This window comes from Ranitomeya imitator, chromosome 3 (genome assembly GCF_032444005.1).
Source record: "Ranitomeya imitator isolate aRanImi1 chromosome 3, aRanImi1.pri, whole genome shotgun sequence".
NCBI classification, from domain to species: domain Eukaryota; kingdom Metazoa; phylum Chordata; class Amphibia; order Anura; family Dendrobatidae; genus Ranitomeya; species Ranitomeya imitator.
The window spans coordinates 400,939,534-400,959,763 of NC_091284.1; the positions used below are offsets into that span (position 1 = coordinate 400,939,534).

At 44.6% G+C, this 20,230-nt stretch overlaps 1 non-coding gene across 1 annotated transcript; it reads left to right on the forward strand.

Moving 5' to 3' along the window:
- Nucleotides 1-20,092: 20,092 nt before the first annotated feature.
- On the forward strand, nucleotides 20,093-20,199 carry LOC138673728 (U6 spliceosomal RNA). The gene has a single exon (XR_011320343.1). It is a non-coding gene; the product is annotated as a U6 spliceosomal RNA (small nuclear RNA).
- The last annotated feature ends 31 nt before the right edge of the window (nucleotides 20,200-20,230 follow it).

Consider the following 20,230-nt stretch of genomic DNA (forward strand, 5'->3'; position numbering starts at 1 on the left):
GCATGAAAGGTCAAATCTCAGCAATAAGCTATATCTTATGAGAAAGCTGTATCAGTCTAAATTAAGTGATGGCCAGCATATGCAGGACTATATCAGAAACACCCTAGAGATTGTGGAGCGCCTAAGGGGTATTGGTGAAGAAATTAAAGATTTTCATGTTGCTGCATTACTATTAAGTGGTCTTCCAGAAAGTTATGACACGCTTGTGACTGCATTAGATGCCAGACCAGATGATGAACTCACACTAGAATATGTGAAAGGGAAACTTGCAGATGAATACAAGAGAAAGTCAGAGACTATTAGCAATAATATATGCAAAGCAGAAGCAGCATTAAAGACACAGTACTTTTCTAAAGCTCAGAGTCATTTAAAGGAAACTCGTGAATGTTTTGTCTGTAAAAAGCCTGGTCACTAGGGTTGAGCGAAACGGGTCGAACATTTTCAAAAGTCGCCGACTTTTGGCTAAGTCGGGGTTTCATGAAACCCGATCCGACCCCTGTGCGGGGTCGGCCATGCGGTACGCGACTTTCGCGCCAAAGTCGCGTTTCAATGACGCGAAAAGCGCCATTTCTCAGCCAATGAAGGTAAACGCAGAGTGTGGGCAGCGTGATGACATAGGTCCTGGTCCCCACCATCTTAGAGAAGGGCATTGCAGTGATTGGCTTGCTGTCTGCGACGTCACAGGGGCTATAAAGAGGCGTTCCCGCCGACCGCCATCTTACTGCTGCTGATCTGAGCTTAGGGAGAGGTTGCTGCCGCTTTGTCAGAAGCAGGGATAGCGTTAGGCAGGGTCCATTAACCACAAAACCGCTTGTGCTGCAGCGATTTGCACTGTCCAACACCACCCTCGGTGTGCAGGGACAGTGGAATTTTTTTTTTTTTTTTTTTTCCCCTCAGCGCTGTAGCTCATTGGGCTGCCCTAGAAGGCTCCCTGATAGCTGCATTGCTGTGTGTACGCCGCTGTGCAAACCAACTGCTTTTTTCAAAGCACAAATCCTCTTGTTCCTTCCTTTCTGCACAGCTATCTTTTTTGTTTGTCCACACTTTTTATTTCATTTGTGCATCAGTCCACTCCTTATTGCTGCCTGCCATACCTGGCTGAGATTACTGCAGGCAGGGAGATAGTAGCTGCCTGCCATACCTGGCTGAGATTACTGCAGGCAGGGAGATAGTAATTGTAGGACATTCCCTGTTTTTTTTTTTTTTTTTTTTTTGGTGGGAGATTAAGATTGGCAATTTGGCATTTCTGCTAGAGTGCCATCCCTGTGTGTGCCATCTCTCTCACATAGTGGGCCATAGAAAGCCTTTTCATTTTTCTGTATTTTTTTTTGTGGGGTGTATAAATTCTCCCTGATAAAAATACAGTGGGAGATTAATATTGGCCTTTGGGCTTGTGTGCCAGTCCTGAGTGTGCCATCTCTCTCACAAATAGTGGGCCATAGAAAGCCTATTTTATTTTTTTTTGGGTTTTATAAATTCTCCCTGAAAAAAAGGGAGATTAATATTGGCCTCTGGGCTTCTGTGCCAGTCCTGAGCGTGCCATCTGTGCCAGTCCTGAGCGTCCCATCTCTCTCACAAATAGTGGGCCATAGAAAGCCTATTTAATTTTTTTTTTGGTTTTATAAATTTTCCCTGAAAAAAGGGAGATTAATATTGGCCTCTGGGCTTGTGTGCCAGTTGTGAGCGTGCCATCTGTGCCAGTCCTGAGCGTGCCATCTCTCTCACAAATAGTGGGCCATAGAAAGCCTATTTAATTTTTTTTTTGGTTTTATAAATTTTCCCTGAAAAAAGGGAGATTAATATTGGCCTCTGGGCTTGTGTGCCAGTTGTGAGCGTGCCATCTGTGCCAGTCCTGAGCGTGCCATCTCTCTCACAAATAGTGGGCCATAGAAAGCCTATTTAAATATTTTTTTGGTTTTATAAATTCTCCCAGAAAAAAAGGGAGATTAATATTGGCCTCTGGGCTTCTGTGCCAGTTGTGAGCGTGCCATCTGTGCCAGTCCTGAGCGTGCCATCTCTCTCACAAATAGTGGGCCATAGAAAGCCTATTTAAATATTTTTTTGGTTTTATAAATTCTCCCAGAAAAAAAGGGAGATTAATATTGGCCTCTGGGCTTCTGTGCCAGTCCTGAGCGTGCCATCTGTGCCAGTCCTGAGCGTCCCATCTCTCTCACAAATAGTGGGCCATAGAAAGCCTATTTTATTTTTTTTTTGGGTTTCAGAAATTCTCCCTGGAAAAAAAAAAGGGAGATTAATATTGCCCTTTGGGCTTGTGTGCCAGTACTAAGCGTTCCATCTCTCTCTCTCTCTCAGTCAGTGGGCCATAGAACGCATATTTTTGGTTTTATTTGTTTTCTAAATTCTCCCTGAAAAAATCATTTTATTTTATTTGGTTTCTAAATTCTTCCTGATAAAATCATATTTTTTTTATTATTTTTATTTCTAAAGTCTCCCTGAAAAAAAAAAAAAAAAAAAACAACCAAAAAAACAGTGGGAGATTAATATTGGCCTTTCTGCTTGTGTGCCAGTCTTGACTCCTGGGTGTGCCATCTCTCTCTCTCTCTCTCTCTCTCTCTCTCTCTCTCTCTCTCTCTCCAATTGTGGTCCATAGAAAGCCTATATTTTTTTTCCTTGATTTGGGTTCTAAAATCTACCAGAGAAAATAACTACATCAATCATTGGTAGAAAAATATTGGCCTCTGGGTTTGTGTGCCACTCCTGACTCCTGTGTGCGTCATCTCTCAGTCAGTGGGCCATAGAACGCCTATTTTTGGTTTTATTTGTTTTCTAAATTCTCCCTGAAAAAATTATTTTATTTTATTTGGTTTCTAAATTCTTCCTGATAAAATCATATTTTTTTTATTATTTTTTTTTCTAAAGTCTCCCTGAAAAAAAAAAAAAAAAACAGTGGGAGATTAATATTGGCCTTTCTGCTTGTGTGCCAGTCTTGACTCCTGGGTGCGTCATCTCTCAGTCAGTGGGCCATAGAACGCCTATTTTTGGTTTTATTTGTTTTATAAATTCTCCCTGAAAAAATCATTTTATTTTATTTGGTTTCTAAATTCTTCCTGATAAAATCATATTTTTTTTATTATTTTTTTTTCTAAAGTCTCCCTGAAAAAAAAAAAAAAAAAACAACCAAAAAAAACAGTGGGAGATTAATATTGGCCTTTCTGCTTGTGTGCCAGTCTTGACTCCTGGGTGCGTCATCTCTCAGTCAGTGGGCCATAGAACGCCTATTTTTGGTTTTATTTGTTTTCTAAATTCTCCCTGAAAAAATCATTTTATTTTATTTGGTTTCTAAATTCTTCCTGATAAAATCATATTTTTTTTATTATTTTTTTTTCTAAAGTCTCCCTGAAAAAAAAAAAAAAAAAAACAACCAAAAAAAACAGTGGGAGATTAATATTGGCCTTTCTGCTTGTGTGCCAGTCTTGACTCCTGGGTGCGTCATCTCTCAGTCAGTGGGCCATAGAACGCCTATTTTTGGTTTTATTTGTTTTCTAAATTCTCCCTGAAAAAATCATTTTATTTTATTTGGTTTCTAAATTCTTCCTGATAAAATCATATTTTTTTTATTATTTTTTTTTCTAAAGTCTCCCTGAAAAAAAAAAAAAAAAAAACAACCAAAAAAAACAGTGGGAGATTAATATTGGCCTTTCTGCTTGTGTGCCAGTCTTGACTCCTGGGTGTGCCATCTCTCTCTCTCTCTCTCTCCAATTGTGGTCCATAGAAAGCCTACATTTTTTTTCCTTGATTTGGGTTCCAAAATCTACCAGAGAAAATAACTCCATCAATCATTGGTAGAAAAATATTGGCCTCTGGGCTTGTGTGCCACTCCTGATTCCTGTGTGCGTCATCTCTCACTCAGTGGCCCATAGAAAGCATATAGTTTGTTACATTTGTTTTCTAAATTCTCCCTGCAAAAATCTATTTTTTTTTTTTTGGGGGGTTTCTAAAGTGTTCCTGAAAAAAATAAAAATAAAAAAAAAATAATAGTGTGACATTAATATTAACATTTGTGCTTCAGTGACAGTCCTGCGTGTGGGGCATCTCTCTAATTTGCAGCCACCAAAAAAAGAGTGTGTAACATTGGGCCTGATTTTCGCTGTGGTCTCACCAACCTGTAAAGGGGTAGCTAAATCATACAGAAGTTATAGCTCACCGTGTAAGTTGTGTGACTGCAACAAATAACGTTAGTTTGGTTACGTTTTTAAAACAATGAGGAAGTCTAGTGGAAGAGGTCGTGGCCGGGGGCGTTCATTGTCAGCTGGTAATGAGGGTAGTGGTAGTGGTGGAGCATCAGGTGGTCGTGGGGGAAAAAATATTGCACCTAAGTCTGGAGCTGTGGAGCCAGGTTCGTCGTCCGGCTACACAAGGCCTCGAACGCTCCCTTTTCTGGGATTAGGAAAACCGCTTTTAAAGCCGGAGCAGCAAGAGCAAGTTTTGGCTTATCTTGCTGACTCAGCCTCTAGCTCTTTTGCCTCATCTCGTGAAACTGGTAAAAGTAAAAGCAGCGCGTCGTTAGTGGATGTTCACGGTCAGGGACAAGTCACTTCCTTGTCCTCTTCAGCAAAAACAACAACAGAGAAGAATGCAGCAGGCGACACAACGGGTTACTCCATGGAGCTCTTTACACATACCGTCCCTGGCTTAGAAAGTGAAGCAGTTAACAGTCCATGCCCATTACAAATTGAATCTGACATGGAGTGCACTGACGCACAGCCACAGCCAGACTACTATGCTGGTCCTTTGACTCAGACCACAACATTGCCCTCGCAGGGTGCTGATCAAGAATCAGACCCTGATGAGACTATGTTGCCCCATCACGAACGCTATACCACCGAACGACACGGTGACACAGACGAAGTTGCGCAGGAGGTACAAGAAGAGTTATTAGATGACCCAGTTCTTGACCCCGATTGGCAGCCATTGGGGGAACAGGGTGCAGGCGGCAGCAGTTCTGAAGCAGAGGAGGAGGAGGGGCCGCAGCAGGCATCAACATCGCCACAGGTTCCATCTGCCGGGCCCGTATCTTGCCCAAAACGCGTGGCAAAGCCAAAACCTGGTGGAGGACAGCGTGGCCATCCGGTTAAAGCTCAGTCTGCAATGCCTGAAAAGGTATCCGATGCTAGAAAGAGTGCAGTCTGGCATTTTTTTAAACAACATCCAATTGATCAGCGCAAAGTCATCTGTCAAAAATGTTCTACTTCCTTAAGCAGAGGTCAGAATCTGAAAAGTCTCAATACTAGTTGCATGCATAGACATTTAACCACCATGCATTTGAAAGCTTGGACTAACTACCAAACGTCCCTTAAGGTTGTTGCACCCTCGGCCAATGAAGCTAGTCATCAACGCAACATCCCTTCCGGCAGTGTAGGACCACCATTTAGCGCACCACCTGCTGTATCTGTGCAGGTATCTTTGCCAGGCCAAAGCAGTCAGGGTCAGGGAATCACCAGTTTCGTAGTAGGAAACACTGCATCTAGGGCACCGGCGGCAACAATACCATCTCCCACCGTCTCTCAGTCTGCCATGTCCACCGGCACCCCCGCTAGTTCCACGATCTCCAGCTCTCCAGTCCAGCTCACCCTACATGAGACTATGGTTAGAAAAAGGAAATACTTAGCCTCGCATCCGCGTACACAGGGTTTGAACGCCCACATAGCTAGACTAATCTCGTTAGAGATGATGCCCTACCGGTTAGTTGAAAGCGAAGCTTTCAAAGACCTGATGGACTACGCTGTACCACGCTACGAGCTACCCAGTCGACACTTTTTTTCCAGAAAAGCCATCCCAGCCCTCCACCAGCATGTTAAAGAGCGCATCGTCCATGCACTCAGGCAATCTGTGAGCACAAAGGTGCACCTGACAACAGATGCATGGACCAGTAGGCATGGCCAGGGACGTTACGTGTCCATCACGGCACACTGGGTAAATGTGGTGGATTCAGGGTCCACAGGGGACAGCAAGTTTGGGACAGTTCTGCCTAGCCCACGGTCTAGTAAACAGTTGTCTGTAGCCGTTCGCACCCCCTCCTCCTCCTCCTCCTCGTCCTCCTGCAGAAGCAAGAGCTCGTCCACAGACCGCAGTCGCACAAACACTCCATCCGCACCTGCCACTGTTGCACACCAGGTCTCCCATTATGGGGCAGCTACTGGCATACGTCAGCAGGCTGTATTGGCTATGAAGTGTTTGGGCGACAATAGACACACCGCGGAAGTTCTGTCCGAGTTCTTGCAGCAAGAAACGCAGTCGTGGCTGGGCACTGTAGATCTTGAGGCAGGCAAGGTAGTGAGTGATAACGGAAGGAATTTCATGGCTGCCATCTCCCTTTCCCAACTGAAACACATTCCTTGCCTGGCTCACACCTTAAACCTGGTGGTGCAGTGCTTCCTGAAAAGTTATCCGGGGTTATCCGACCTGCTCCTCAAAGTGCGTGGACTTTGCGCACATATCCGCCGTTCGCCTGTACACTCCAGCCGTATGCAGACCTATCAGCGTTCTTTGAACCTTCCCCAGCATCGCCTAATCATAGACGTTGCAACAAGGTGGAACTCAACACTGCACATGCTTCAGAGACTGTGCGAACAGAGGCGGGCTGTTATGTTTTTGTGGGAGGATACACATACACGGGCAGGCAGTAGGATGGCAGACATGGAGTTGTCAGGTGTGCAGTGGTCGAAGATTCAAGACATGTGTCAAGTCCTTCAGTGTTTTGAGGAATGCACACGGCTGGTTAGTGCAGACAACGCCATAATAAGCATGAGCATCCCCCTAATGCGTCTGCTGATGCAAAGTTTGACGCACATAAAGGATCAGGCGTCTGCACCAGAGGAAGAGGAAAGCCTTGATGACAGTCAGCGATTGTCTGGTCAGGGCAGTGTACATGACGAGGTACCGGGCGAAGAGGAGGTGGAGGATGAGGAGGATGATGGGGATGAGTATATTTTTAATGAGGAAGCTTTCCCGGGGGCACGGGAAATTGGTGGCGTGGCAAGGCCGGGTTCTGGTTTTTTGAGGGACACAAGTGACGTAGATTTGCCTGCAACTGCCCCTCAACCAAGCACAACCGCAGATTTGACAACGGGAACTTTGGCCCACATGGCGGATTATGCCTTGCGTATCCTCAAAAGGGACACACGCATTACAAAAATGATGAACGATGACGATTACTGGTTGGCCTGCCTCCTTGATCCTCGCTATAAAGGCAAATTGCAAAATATTATGCCACATGAGAACTTGGAACTAATATTAGCAACAAAACAATCAACTCTTGTTGACCGTTTGCTTCTGGCATTCCCTGCACACAGCGCCCGTGATCGTTCTCACACGAGCTCCAGGGGCCAGCAGACCAGAGGTGTTAGAGGGGCAGAAATCAGAAGTGGCGTTGGACAGAGGGGTTTTCTGACCAGGTTGTGGAGTGATTTTTCTATGACCGCAGACAGGACAGGTACTGCAGCATCAATTCAAAGTGACAGGAGACAACATTTGTCCAGTATGGTTACAAACTATTTTTCATCCCTTATCGACGTTCTCCCTCAACCGTCATTCCCATTTGATTACTGGGCATCCAAATTAGACACCTGGCCAGAATTGGCAGAATATGCATTGCAGGAGCTTGCTTGCCCGGCAGCTAGTGTCCTATCAGAAAGAGTATTCAGTGCTGCAGGTTCAATACTAACAGAAAAAAGGACTCGTCTGGCTACCCAAAATGTAGATGATCTAACCTTCATTAAAATGAACCACAACTGGATTTCAAAATCTTTTGCCCCACCCTGCCCGGCTGACACCTAGCTTTCCTATGAAAAGGTCTTGCCTGTGGACTATTCTGAATGACTTTTCCAATCTCGTAATTTTCTTCACCTGATTGTCCAGCATACGACATGTTTCCACCTCACGAAATGGCCAAACTCCCCACACGGGGCCGTGCTATCGCCACTTTGCGCTTGGACCCTTGAGAGTGCTGTTTGTCTGAAGAGGTGGGTGTGGCCGCTTTTGGTCGACGGCACTGCCACTGGGTCCCTCATAGTACAATAAAGTGTCTCTGGCGGTGGTGGTGCGCACCCAACGTCAGACACACCGTTGTAATATGAGGGGCCCTGTGCCTGTACCGCCGGCCACAAGACAGTTCCCCCCCCCAGCTCAAACAGTGCTCTACCACTAGCAAAATTATCTCTCACAGCTTCACCAATGTGTAGTCTAGCCGCTGACATCCTTCAATGCCTGGCACTGACAATACCATTGTTTTGACATTTTTGTTATGTTAGGCCTTCGAAGCCTGTCTGCGGTCCCTTCTTTCTACAACTACTACACTGACCAGGCCACTGCTGGCCGTGTTACCCTGGAACCAATTTAAAAGTGCCTACAGTCAGCCCAATTTTGTTATGTTAGGCCTTCGAAGACTGTCTGCCGTCACTCCTTCCACTAGACTTCCACTGACCATACACTGCTGCCCATGTACCCCTGGAACCAATTTAAAGTGCCTACAGCCAGCCCAATTTTGTTATGTTAGGCCTTCGAAGCCTGTCTGCGGTCACTCCTTCCACTAGACTTCCACTGACCAGACCACTGCTGCCCGTGTACCCCTGGAACCAATTTAAAAGTGCCTACAGCCATGTGTTATTATTTTAGGCCTTCGATGCCTGTCTGCGGTCACTCCTTCCACTAGGCCTCCACTGACCACACCACTGCTGCCCGTGTACCCCTGGAACCAATTTAAAATTGCCTACAGCCAGCCCAATTTTTTTATTTTAGGCCTTCGATGCCTGTCTGCGGTCCATTCTTTCAACTACTACTACACTGACCAGGTCACTGCTGCCCGTGTACCCCTGGAACCAATTTAAAATTGCCTACAGCCAGCCCAATTTTTTTATTTTAGGCCTTCGATGCCTGTCTGCGGTCCATTCTTTCAACTACTACTACACTGACCAGGTCACTGCTGCCCGTGTACCCCTGGAACCAATTTAAAATTGCCTACAGCCAGCCCAATTTTTTTATTTTAGGCCTTCGATGCCTGTCTGCGGTCCATTCTTTCAACTACTACTACACTGACCAGGTCACTGCTGCCCGTGTACCCCTGGAACCAATTTAAAATTGCCTACAGCCAGCCCAATTTTTTTATTTTAGGCCTTCGATGCCTGTCTGCGGTCCATTCTTTCAACTACTACTACACTGACCAGGTCACTGCTGCCCGTGTACCCCTGGAACCAATTTAAAATTGCCTACAGCCATGTGTTATTATTTTAGGCCTTCGATGCCTGTCTGCGGTCACTCCTTCCACTAGGCCTCCACTGACCACACCACTGCTGTCCGTGTACCCCTGGAACCAATTTAAAATTGCCTACAGCCATGTGTTATTATTTTAGGCCTTCGATGCCTGTCTGCGGTCACTCCTTCCACTAGACTTCCACTGACCAGACCACTGCTGCCCGTGTACCCCTGGAACCAATTTAAAAGTGCCTACAGCCAGCCCAAGTTTGTTATGTTAGGCCTTCGATGCCTGTCTGCGGTCCATTCTTTCAACTACTACTACACTGACCAGGTCACTGCTGCCCGTGTACCCCTGGAACCAATTTAAAATTGCCTACAGCCAGCCCAATTTTTTTATTTTAGGCCTTCGATGCCTGTCTGCGGTCCATTCTTTCAACTACTACTACACTGACCAGGTCACTGCTGCCCGTGTACCCCTGGAACCAATTTAAAATTGCCTACAGCCATGTGTTATTATTTTAGGCCTTCGATGCCTGTCTGCGGTCACTCCTTCCACTAGGCCTCCACTGACCACACCACTGCTGCCCGTGTACCCCTGGAACCAATTTAAAATTGCCTACAGCCAGCCCAATTTTTTTATTTTAGGCCTTCGATGCCTGTCTGCGGTCCATTCTTTCAACTACTACTACACTGACCAGGTCACTGCTGCCCGTGTACCCCTGGAACCAATTTAAAATTGCCTACAGCCATGTGTTATTATTTTAGGCCTTCGATGCCTGTCTGCGGTCACTCCTTCCACTAGGCCTCCACTGACCACACCACTGCTGCCCGTGTACCCCTGGAACCAATTTAAAATTGCCTACAGCCAGCCCAATTTTTTTATTTTAGGCCTTCGATGCCTGTCTGCGGTCCATTCTTTCAACTACTACTACACTGACCAGGTCACTGCTGCCCGTGTACCCCTGGAACCAATTTAAAATTGCCTACAGCCAGCCCAATTTTTTTATTTTAGGCCTTCGATGCCTGTCTGCGGTCCATTCTTTCAACTACTACTACACTGACCAGGTCACTGCTGCCCGTGTACCCCTGGAACCAATTTAAAATTGCCTACAGCCATGTGTTATTATTTTAGGCCTTCGATGCCTGTCTGCGGTCACTCCTTCCACTAGGCCTCCACTGACCACACCACTGCTGTCCGTGTACCCCTGGAACCAATTTAAAATTGCCTACAGCCATGTGTTATTATTTTAGGCCTTCGATGCCTGTCTGCGGTCACTCCTTCCACTAGGCCTCCACTGACCACACCACTGCTGTCCGTGTACCCCTGGAACCAATTTAAAATTGCCTACAGCCATGTGTTATTATTTTAGGCCTTCGATGCCTGTCTGCGGTCACTCCTTCCACTAGACTTCCACTGACCAGACCACTGCTGCCCGTGTACCCCTGGAACCAATTTAAAAGTGCCTACAGCCAGCCCAAGTTTGTTATGTTAGGCCTTCGATGCCTGTCTGCGGTCACTCCTTCCACTAGGCCTCCACTGACCACACCACTGCTGCCCGTGTACCCCTGGAACCAATTTAAAATTGCCTACAGCCAGCCCAATTTTTTTATTTTAGGCCTTCGATGCCTGTCTGCGGTCCATTCTTTCAACTACTACTACACTGACCAGGTCACTGCTGCCCGTGTACCCCTGGAACCAATTTAAAATTGCCTACAGCCAGCCCAATTTTTTTATTTTAGGCCTTCGATGCCTGTCTGCGGTCCATTCTTTCAACTACTACTACACTGACCAGGTCACTGCTGCCCGTGTACCCCTGGAACCAATTTAAAATTGCCTACAGCCATGTGTTATTATTTTAGGCCTTCGATGCCTGTCTGCGGTCACTCCTTCCACTAGGCCTCCACTGACCACACCACTGCTGTCCGTGTACCCCTGGAACCAATTTAAAATTGCCTACAGCCATGTGTTATTATTTTAGGCCTTCGATGCCTGTCTGCGGTCACTCCTTCCACTAGGCCTCCACTGACCACACCACTGCTGTCCGTGTACCCCTGGAACCAATTTAAAATTGCCTACAGCCATGTGTTATTATTTTAGGCCTTCGATGCCTGTCTGCGGTCACTCCTTCCACTAGACTTCCACTGACCAGACCACTGCTGCCCGTGTACCCCTGGAACCAATTTAAAAGTGCCTACAGCCAGCCCAAGTTTGTTATGTTAGGCCTTCGATGCCTGTCTGCGGTCACTCCTTCCACTAGGCCTCCACTGACCACACCACTGCTGCCCGTGTACCCCTGGAACCAATTTAAAATTGCCTACAGCCAGCCCAATTTTTTTATTTTAGGCCTTCGATGCCTGTCTGCGGTCCATTCTTTCAACTACTACTACACTGACCAGGTCACTGCTGCCCGTGTACCCCTGGAACCAATTTAAAATTGCCTACAGCCAGCCCAATTTTTTTATTTTAGGCCTTCGATGCCTGTCTGCGGTCCATTCTTTCAACTACTACTACACTGACCAGGTCACTGCTGCCCGTGTACCCCTGGAACCAATTTAAAATTGCCTACAGCCATGTGTTATTATTTTAGGCCTTCGATGCCTGTCTGCGGTCACTCCTTCCACTAGGCCTCCACTGACCACACCACTGCTGTCCGTGTACCCCTGGAACCAATTTAAAATTGCCTACAGCCATGTGTTATTATTTTAGGCCTTCGATGCCTGTCTGCGGTCACTCCTTCCACTAGGCCTCCACTGACCACACCACTGCTGTCCGTGTACCCCTGGAACCAATTTAAAATTGCCTACAGCCATGTGTTATTATTTTAGGCCTTCGATGCCTGTCTGCGGTCCATTCTTTCAACTACTACTACACTGACCAGGGCACTGCTGGCCGTGTACCCCTGGAACCAACATCAGAAAATATAAAAATAAGTATTTTGCTTATAAAAAAGAAAATACTGGTGAGATATCAAATGCAGACATTTTAACATTAAAAACAAACACACAACTCTAATCTGGTACAGTACTAAAAATGGCCACCAGCTACAATTACTTTCTCCTGCAAGTAGTTAACTGAAAGTTTTTTTAAATTGAAAACACACATATGGCATCCACCGAGTGTTGTCCTGTCGCGTCTTCTTTATATTATTGCCGAGAAGATGCAAAATAATGAAAATAATAAAATCATTAATTACCAAAATAATAGAGAAAGTCAACACCACATTGCAAATAAACATTCATTCCAAATAAAGAAGCAGGGCGCGTCCGAGGGTGAGTATATACCTAATAAGAATATAATCACCCTCGGACGCGCAATGCTTATTTCCAACAGCCTTCCTTCCTAAGAATCAGCCCTTCCGTCGTGTAGAGAGACGTTGTGTTACACTCCAAGGTGTTCCCCAGGTTGCCTTTCCTGAGCTTCGATCTTCCGGCTCTCGTTTAGTAGTTCTTGGAAACTACTCTGCATTAGGCCTTCAAATTGGGTATGGGGTGTAGAGAGATGGTGTGTTCCACTCCAAGGTGTTCCCCAGGTTGCCTTTCCTGAGCTTCGATCTTCCGGCTCTCGTTTAGTAGTTGTTGGAAACTACGCTGCATTAGGCCTTCAAATTGGGTATGGGGTGTAGCGAGAGGGTGTGTTACACTCCAAGGTGTTCCCCAGGTTGCCTTTCCTGAGCTTCGATCTTCCGGCTCTCGTTTAGTAGTTCTTGGAAACTACACTGCATTAGGCCTTCAAATTGGGTATGGGGTGTAGAGAGAGGGTGTGTTACACTCCAAGGTGTTCCCCAGGTTGCCTTTCCTGAGCTTCGATCTTCCGGCTCTCGTTTAGTAGTTGTTGGAAACTACGCTGCATTAGGCCTTCAAATTGGGTATGGGGTGTAGCGAGAGGGTGTGTTACACTCCAAGGTGTTCCCCAGGTTGCCTTTCCTGAGCTTCGATCTTCCGGCTCTCGTTTAGTAGTTCTTGGAAACTACACTGCATTAGGCCTTCAAATTGGGTATGGGGTGTAGAGAGAGGGTGTGTTACACTCTAAGGTGTTCCCCAGGTTTCCTTGCCATTGCTTCGGTCTTCCGACTCTCGTTTAGTAGTTGTAGAAAAGTACACTGCATTAGGCCATACAAAATGGGTATGGGGTGGAGAGAGATGGTGTGTTACACTCCAAGGTGTTCCCCAGGTTGCCTTTCCTGAGCTTCTATCTTCAGGCTCTCATTAAATTGTGGTTAAATGGAACAACTGCATTTGGCGTACTAGTTGGTTTGGGGCCTACTATCGGTGTCTGCCACTCCTTGCTGTTCTCCTCCACTGAACAAAGCTGTGCCGCCTGTTTACTACGGTTGCCAATTTTGAACTGCATTTCGACTACTTACTGATTTGGCCCTACTCTCTGTGTCAGCCTCTCATTCCAGTTGTCCTCCACTGCAATGCCCCCTGGTTATTCCTGTGTTACCAATTTTGAACTGCATTTAGCCCACTTTCTTCTTTGGGCCTATATCTGTGTTTCCACTTCATCGTGCCCATTGCCCAGCCAGTGATAGATGAGTCTGCTGGTACATTGACCCATAACGCAACATTCCCCGTGCACGCTACACAACAACATTGTGACCCTGCTGAAAGTCAGGTTGCTCTTCCCGCATACCATACCACCTTACACGGGGACAAAGAGGAAGGTGCAGATGAAAGTGCAGGTTCCTTCATCAGGTGGGGGGAGGAATACTAGTTGGCGACGTCACTGGCACAGGGCCTCTCATAGTATGCAAAAGTGTTGCTGCCGGTGGGAGGCGCCCCCGCCGTGCAAACACACCGCTGTACTTTGAGGGGCCCTGTGCCAGTGCCAATGCCAACGAGTGGGCCCCCCCTGCTTGCTCAGGTTCACAGCACTTGCAAAGTTGAAATACTTACCTCTCCCTGCTCCACTGCCGTGACGTGGTCCAGATTTCCTGGGCCCACTAATTACTTGAACCAGCCCTACCCCCCACAACTTTAGCCAAATGACCCCCAATTTCAAATGCCTTCCAATTATTATAAGGTAAATTACGCTTGACAAGCTTCATTAAGAAGAATGGATGGTTTTGACATTAAAATGGCCACTCTAGGTGTTTTCCTGGCCCCCACTCACTGCCGACTATGCTGCCCCATTGACTTGCATTGGGTTTCGTGTTTCGGTCGATCCCGACTTTACGTCATAATCGGCCGATTTCACTCGACCCGACTTTGGACATAGTCGGGTTTCGCAAAACCCGGCTCGACTCTAAAAAGGTCAAGGTCGCTCAACTCTACTGGTCACCTTAAAACAGACTGCAGAGTGTGGAAAGCAAGAATGAATCAGTTTAAAAAGCAGGACAGTCATCAAAAGGTTAAAACAGCTGTAAAGAAGGAAGATGCATGTATTGCGACTGCATTTGGGGTCAGCACAAGCCCATATGCAAACCATGTTTGGTGTATTGACTCTGGAGCGACTGCTCACATGACACGTGATAAAGATTTCTTCATTAATCTAGATGAAAGCAAGTCTGAAAAGGTAATTTTAGCTAATGGTCACTATATGACATCAGAAGGAATAGGAGATGGTTATCTCCATTGTCAAGTTCAATCCTCAGCACAAGTCAGAAAAATCCCAGTTAAAGACGTGCTGTATGTTCCCAAACTTGAAAGTAACCTTTTATCTGTAAAGAAGCTTGCACAACAGGGAAATATAGTTACATTTAAGGATGACAGATGCATCATTTCAAAGAAGGGTCATACCCTTGCCGAAGGAAAAATCAAAGATGAACTTTATCAGCTGAAATGCAATGAAACTGTTTACAGTGCTAGACAAGATTTTCATAAGGACTGTATTCATGTGTGGCACAGACGCCTAGGCCACAGAGATCCAGAAGCAGTAAAGAAACTAGCTCAACTTGCAAATGGTATTGCAATCAACCAGTGTAATCAAACAATGAAGTGCACAAGTTGCCTAAAAGGGAAAATGTCCAGAAAATCGTTTCCTAAAGTAAGCACTACTAAATCTGCACAGATACTGGATTTGATACATACAGATGTGTGTGGTCCAATGAGTGTTCTTACTCCCAGCAAGAAGAGATATTTTCTCACATTCATTGATGATTATTCCAGATATACTGTTACTTACCTACTTCAAAGTAAAGATGAAGTTCCACAGAAACTTGAAGAATATCTTGCTGCAGTTCTTAACAAATTTGGAAGAATACCAAAGGTACTGCGAGCAGATAATGGAACTGAATATACAAGTGGTAAAGTGCAAACCATCCTGAAAAAGAATGGAATCGTGTTCCAGACAACCGTTCCATACAACCCAGAGCAGAATGGCACAGCAGAGAGAAAGAACCGAACTCTTTGTGAAAGTGGAAGAAGTATGCTATTTGATGGAAACCTACCTACAACATATTGGGGAGAAGCCATCATGACTGCTACCTATCTTCAAAATCGACTGCCAAGTAAAGCTACAAGTAAAACTCCATATGAGCTATGGAACTGTGAGAAGCCCAACCTGAAGCATCTCAGGATATTCGGAAGCAAAACTTTTGTGCATGTTCCCAAAGAAAAACGTTCTAAGTGGGAATCTCATGCAAAGGAAGGAGTTCTTGTGGGGTACAGTGAAACTCAGAAAGGATACAGAATCCTGCACCCACAGACCAACACAGTAACAATCAGCAGAGATGTAGTGATTGATGAAAACTCAGTATCGCTCAAATTTCATGAGGTTACGCAAATAATTCAACCTAAGGAACAAGAATTTCAGTCAGTGATTCCAGACATTGAAGAGAATCTCAAAGAAAATACTGAAGTCTGGATATGCTCTGAAAGTACTGAAAAAGAAACAGAAGAACCAAGCCAACCTCAGGAGATCAGAAGATCAGGAAGATCAAATAAAGGAATTCCAGCTAAACGCCTTTCTTATATGATCAGATCAATTCCAGAAGAAGAGCCACAGTCATGGCAGGAAATGCAAAAACTGCCTATTCATAAGAAGCAAAAATGGATAAAAGCTGCTGATGAAGAAATGGAATCCCTTCATAAGCTCAAAACATGGGAGCTCACAGAGCTACCTCAAGGCAAGAAAGCAATTGGATGTAAGTGGGTCTTTAAGAACAAATATGACTCCGAAGGTAATGTTCACCGTTTTAAAGCAAGATTGGTCGCAAAAGGATATTCACAAAAATATGGTGAAGATTATGATGCTACTTTTGCTCCAGTTGCCAAGCAAACTACATTCAGAACTTTATTATCCATAGCTGCTGTTCAGCAGATGAAAGTAAGACATTTTGACATCAAAACAGCCTTTCTACATGGAGACATTGAAGAAGAGCTGTACATGACTCAACCAGAAGGCTATGTTAAAAGGGGTAAAGAGAACCTTGTTTGCAGAATGCAAAAATCTCTCTACGGCCTTAAGCAATCAGCAAGAGCATGGAACACTAAGATGAACAAAGTGTTAATCGACGAAGGATTTAAAAGGTCTCAAGCGGATCCATGTTTGTATACAAAAGGTGTATCACAAGATTGGATGTATGTTATTCTATATGTGGATGATGTAATAATAGCGCATCAAGAAGAGAGAGAAATTTCAAAACTAGGTCAAATTCTGAACAAGCATTTCGAGACCAAGGACCTTGGAGATGTGACATACTATTTGGGAATCCAAATCCAGAGAGAGGAAGATGGAAGTTTTCTTCTTAATCAAAATTCTAAAATCTCCACAGTTCTAAACCAGTTTGGAATGTCAGAAGCCAAAGGCATATCAACTCCAATGGATCCATCTTACCTAAAATTGGAAGGAGAAGAAGATCTGCTACCCACAAATGACAGTTACAGACAAGCAGTGGGGGCACTTCTATACATAGCAACCACAACCCGTCCAGATATCTCAGCCACAGTGGGAATTCTCTGCCGACGTGTAAGCAAGCCACGCCAAAGAGATTGGAATGCAATTAAGAGACTTCTTCAGTATCTTAAGGCAACCCAAGAGTTAAGTCTAAAGATTTCTGCATCAGGAGATCTAATTCTCAGAGGATATGTAGATGCAGATTGGGCTGGAGACTCAAGTGATCGAAGATCAACAAGTGGTTACTTGTTCAAGTTAGGACACACTTCAATCTCATGGTCCAGTAGAAAACAAGTGTCAGTTGCATTGTCTTCTACAGAAGCAGAATATACATCAGCTGCTCATGCAAGTCAAGAGTTAATTTGGTTGAAGCAACTTTTGGAAGAATTCGGCAAACCACTAGCTGAACCAACTGTTATCTATGAGGACAACCAAGGATGTATCAAGCTCGCCAGCAGTGAAAGGATAAGTGCAAGAACAAAGCACATTGATGTTAAACATCATCACTTGCGTGACTTAGTAGAGCGTGAAGTTCTAAAGTTCGTTTACTGTGAATCTGACAAGATGTTAGCAGATGTTTTGACAAAGCCATTGTCAAGAGCCAAGTTTGAAGAATTCAGAACTGCAATGGGACTAACAGGATAAGCAGTTGTTGAGTGGGGGTGTTGGAATAAGTTTAAATGCAACAACTCCATTCCTGTTGTAGTCTGCATTGAATGTCTATGAGTGTTCATTTGTCAGCTATGCTGTGATTGTTAAAGTTTGTACAAAAAGGTCAGAGGACTCTCACTGATTGCATCATTCTGCTGCTGTTTCCTTCACAGAGAGACATGTGTTACATGGACTAGATTATATCGGTAGTTACTGTCAAAGCTTTCTTATTTTGTTCCAGTTCAAGCTGCATATATTAAACACAGTTTGCCTTACGTTGGATTCTGCTGCTTATATGAAGTAACACGCGCTGCTGTGGTAATACTCCGGCTAACAAGCTCTAAAAAACTATAGGGAGAAAAATACTTTATCTAAAAAACTAATTAAAGCTGCCAAAAAGGAAACAGAGAAGCACATTGCTAAGGAGAGTAAAACTAATCCCAAACTGTTCTTCAACTATATCAATAGTAAAAGAATAAAAACTGAAAATGTAGGCCCCTTAAAAAATAGTGAGGAAAGAATGGTTGTAGATGACGAGGAAAAAGCTAACATATTAAACACCTTCTTCTCCACGGTATTCACGGTGGAAAATGAAATGCTAGGTGAAATCCCAAGAAACAATGAAAACCCTATATTAAGGGTCACCAATCTAACCCAAGAAGAGGTGCGAAACCGGCTAAATAAGATTAAAATAGATAAATCTCCGGGTCCGGATGGCATACACCCACGAGTACTAAGAGAACTAAGTAATGTAATAGATAAACCATTATTTCTTATTTTTAGTGACTCTATAGCGACGGGGTCTGTTCTGCAGGGCTGGCGCATAGCAAATGTGGTGCCAATATTCAAAAAGGGCTCTAAAAGTGAACCTGGAAATTATAGGCCAGTAAGTCTAACCTCTATTGTTGGTAAAATATTTGAAGGGTTTCTGAGGGATGTTATTCTGGATTATCTCAATGAGAATAACTGTTTAACTCCATATCAGCATGGGTTTATGAGAAATCGCTCCTGTCAAACCAATCTAATCAGTTTTTATGAAGAGGTAAGCTATAGGCTGGACCACGGTGAGTCATTGGACGTGGTATATCTCGATTTTTCCAAAGCGTTTGATACCGTGCCGCACAAGAGGTTGGTACACAAAATGAGAATGCTTGGTCTGGGGGAAAATGTGTGTAAATGGGTTAGTAACTGGCTTAGTGATAGAAAGCAGAGGGTGGTTATAAATGGTATAGTCTCTAACTGGGTCGCTGTGACCAGTGGGGTACCGCAGGGGTCAGTATTGGGACCTGTTCTCTTCAACATATTCATTAATGATCTGGTAGAAGGTTTACACAGTAAAATATCGATATTTGCAGATGATACAAAACTATGTAAAGCAGTTAATACAAGAGAAGATAGTATTCTGCTACAGATGGATCTGGATAAGTTGGAAACTTGGGCTGAAAGGTGGCAGATGAGGTTTAACAATGATAAATGTAAGGTTATACACATGGGAAGAGGGAATCAATATCACCATTACACACTGAACGGGAAACCACTGGGTAAATCTGACAGGGAGAAGGACTTGGGGATCCTAGTTAATGATAAACTTACCTGGAGCAGCCAGTGCCAGGCAGCAGCTGCCAAGGCAAACAGGATCATGGGGTGCATTAAAAGAGGTCTGGATACACATGATGAGAGCATTATACTGCCTCTGTACAGATCCCTAGTTAGACCGCACATGGAGTACTGTGTCCAGTTTTGGGCACCGGTGCTCAGGAAGGATATAATGGAACTAGAGAGAGTACAAAGGAGGGCAACAAAATTAATAAAGGGGATGGGAGAACTACAATACCCAGATAGATTAGCGAAATTAGGATTATTTAGTCTAGAAAAAAGACGACTGAGGGGCGATCTAATAACCATGTATAAGTATATAAGGGGACAATACAAATATCTCGCTGAGGATCTGTTTATACCAAGGAAGGTGACGGGCACAAGGGGGCATTCTTTGCGTCTGGAGGAGAGAAGGTTTTTCCACCAACATAGAAGAGGATTCTTTACTGTTAGGGCAGTGAGAATCTGGAATTGCTTGCCTGAGGAGGTGGTGATGGCGAACTCAGTCGAGGGGTTCAAGAGAGGCCTGGATGTCTTCCTGGAGCAGAACAATATTGTATCATACAATTATTAGGTTCTGTAGAAGGACGTAGATCTGGGTATTTATTATGATGGAATATAGGCTGAACTGGATGGACAAATGTCTTTTTTCGGCCTTACTAACTATGTTACTATGTTACTATGTATGTTTTTTGCTCTTAATGGAAAAAGTATCATTTACCTATTCACTCTCCCTAAGTTCGGGGGATGGCCATGCTGCGCCGTATATATATCACTGAGAGTCTCCATGTGACCATGCTTGCTTCGGCAGCACATATACTAAAATTGGAACGATACAGAGAAGATTAGCATGGCCCCTGCGCAAGGATGACACGCAAATTCGTGAAGCGTTCCATATTTTATTTGTCCTTTTTTCGAAGAGATGAAATTAAA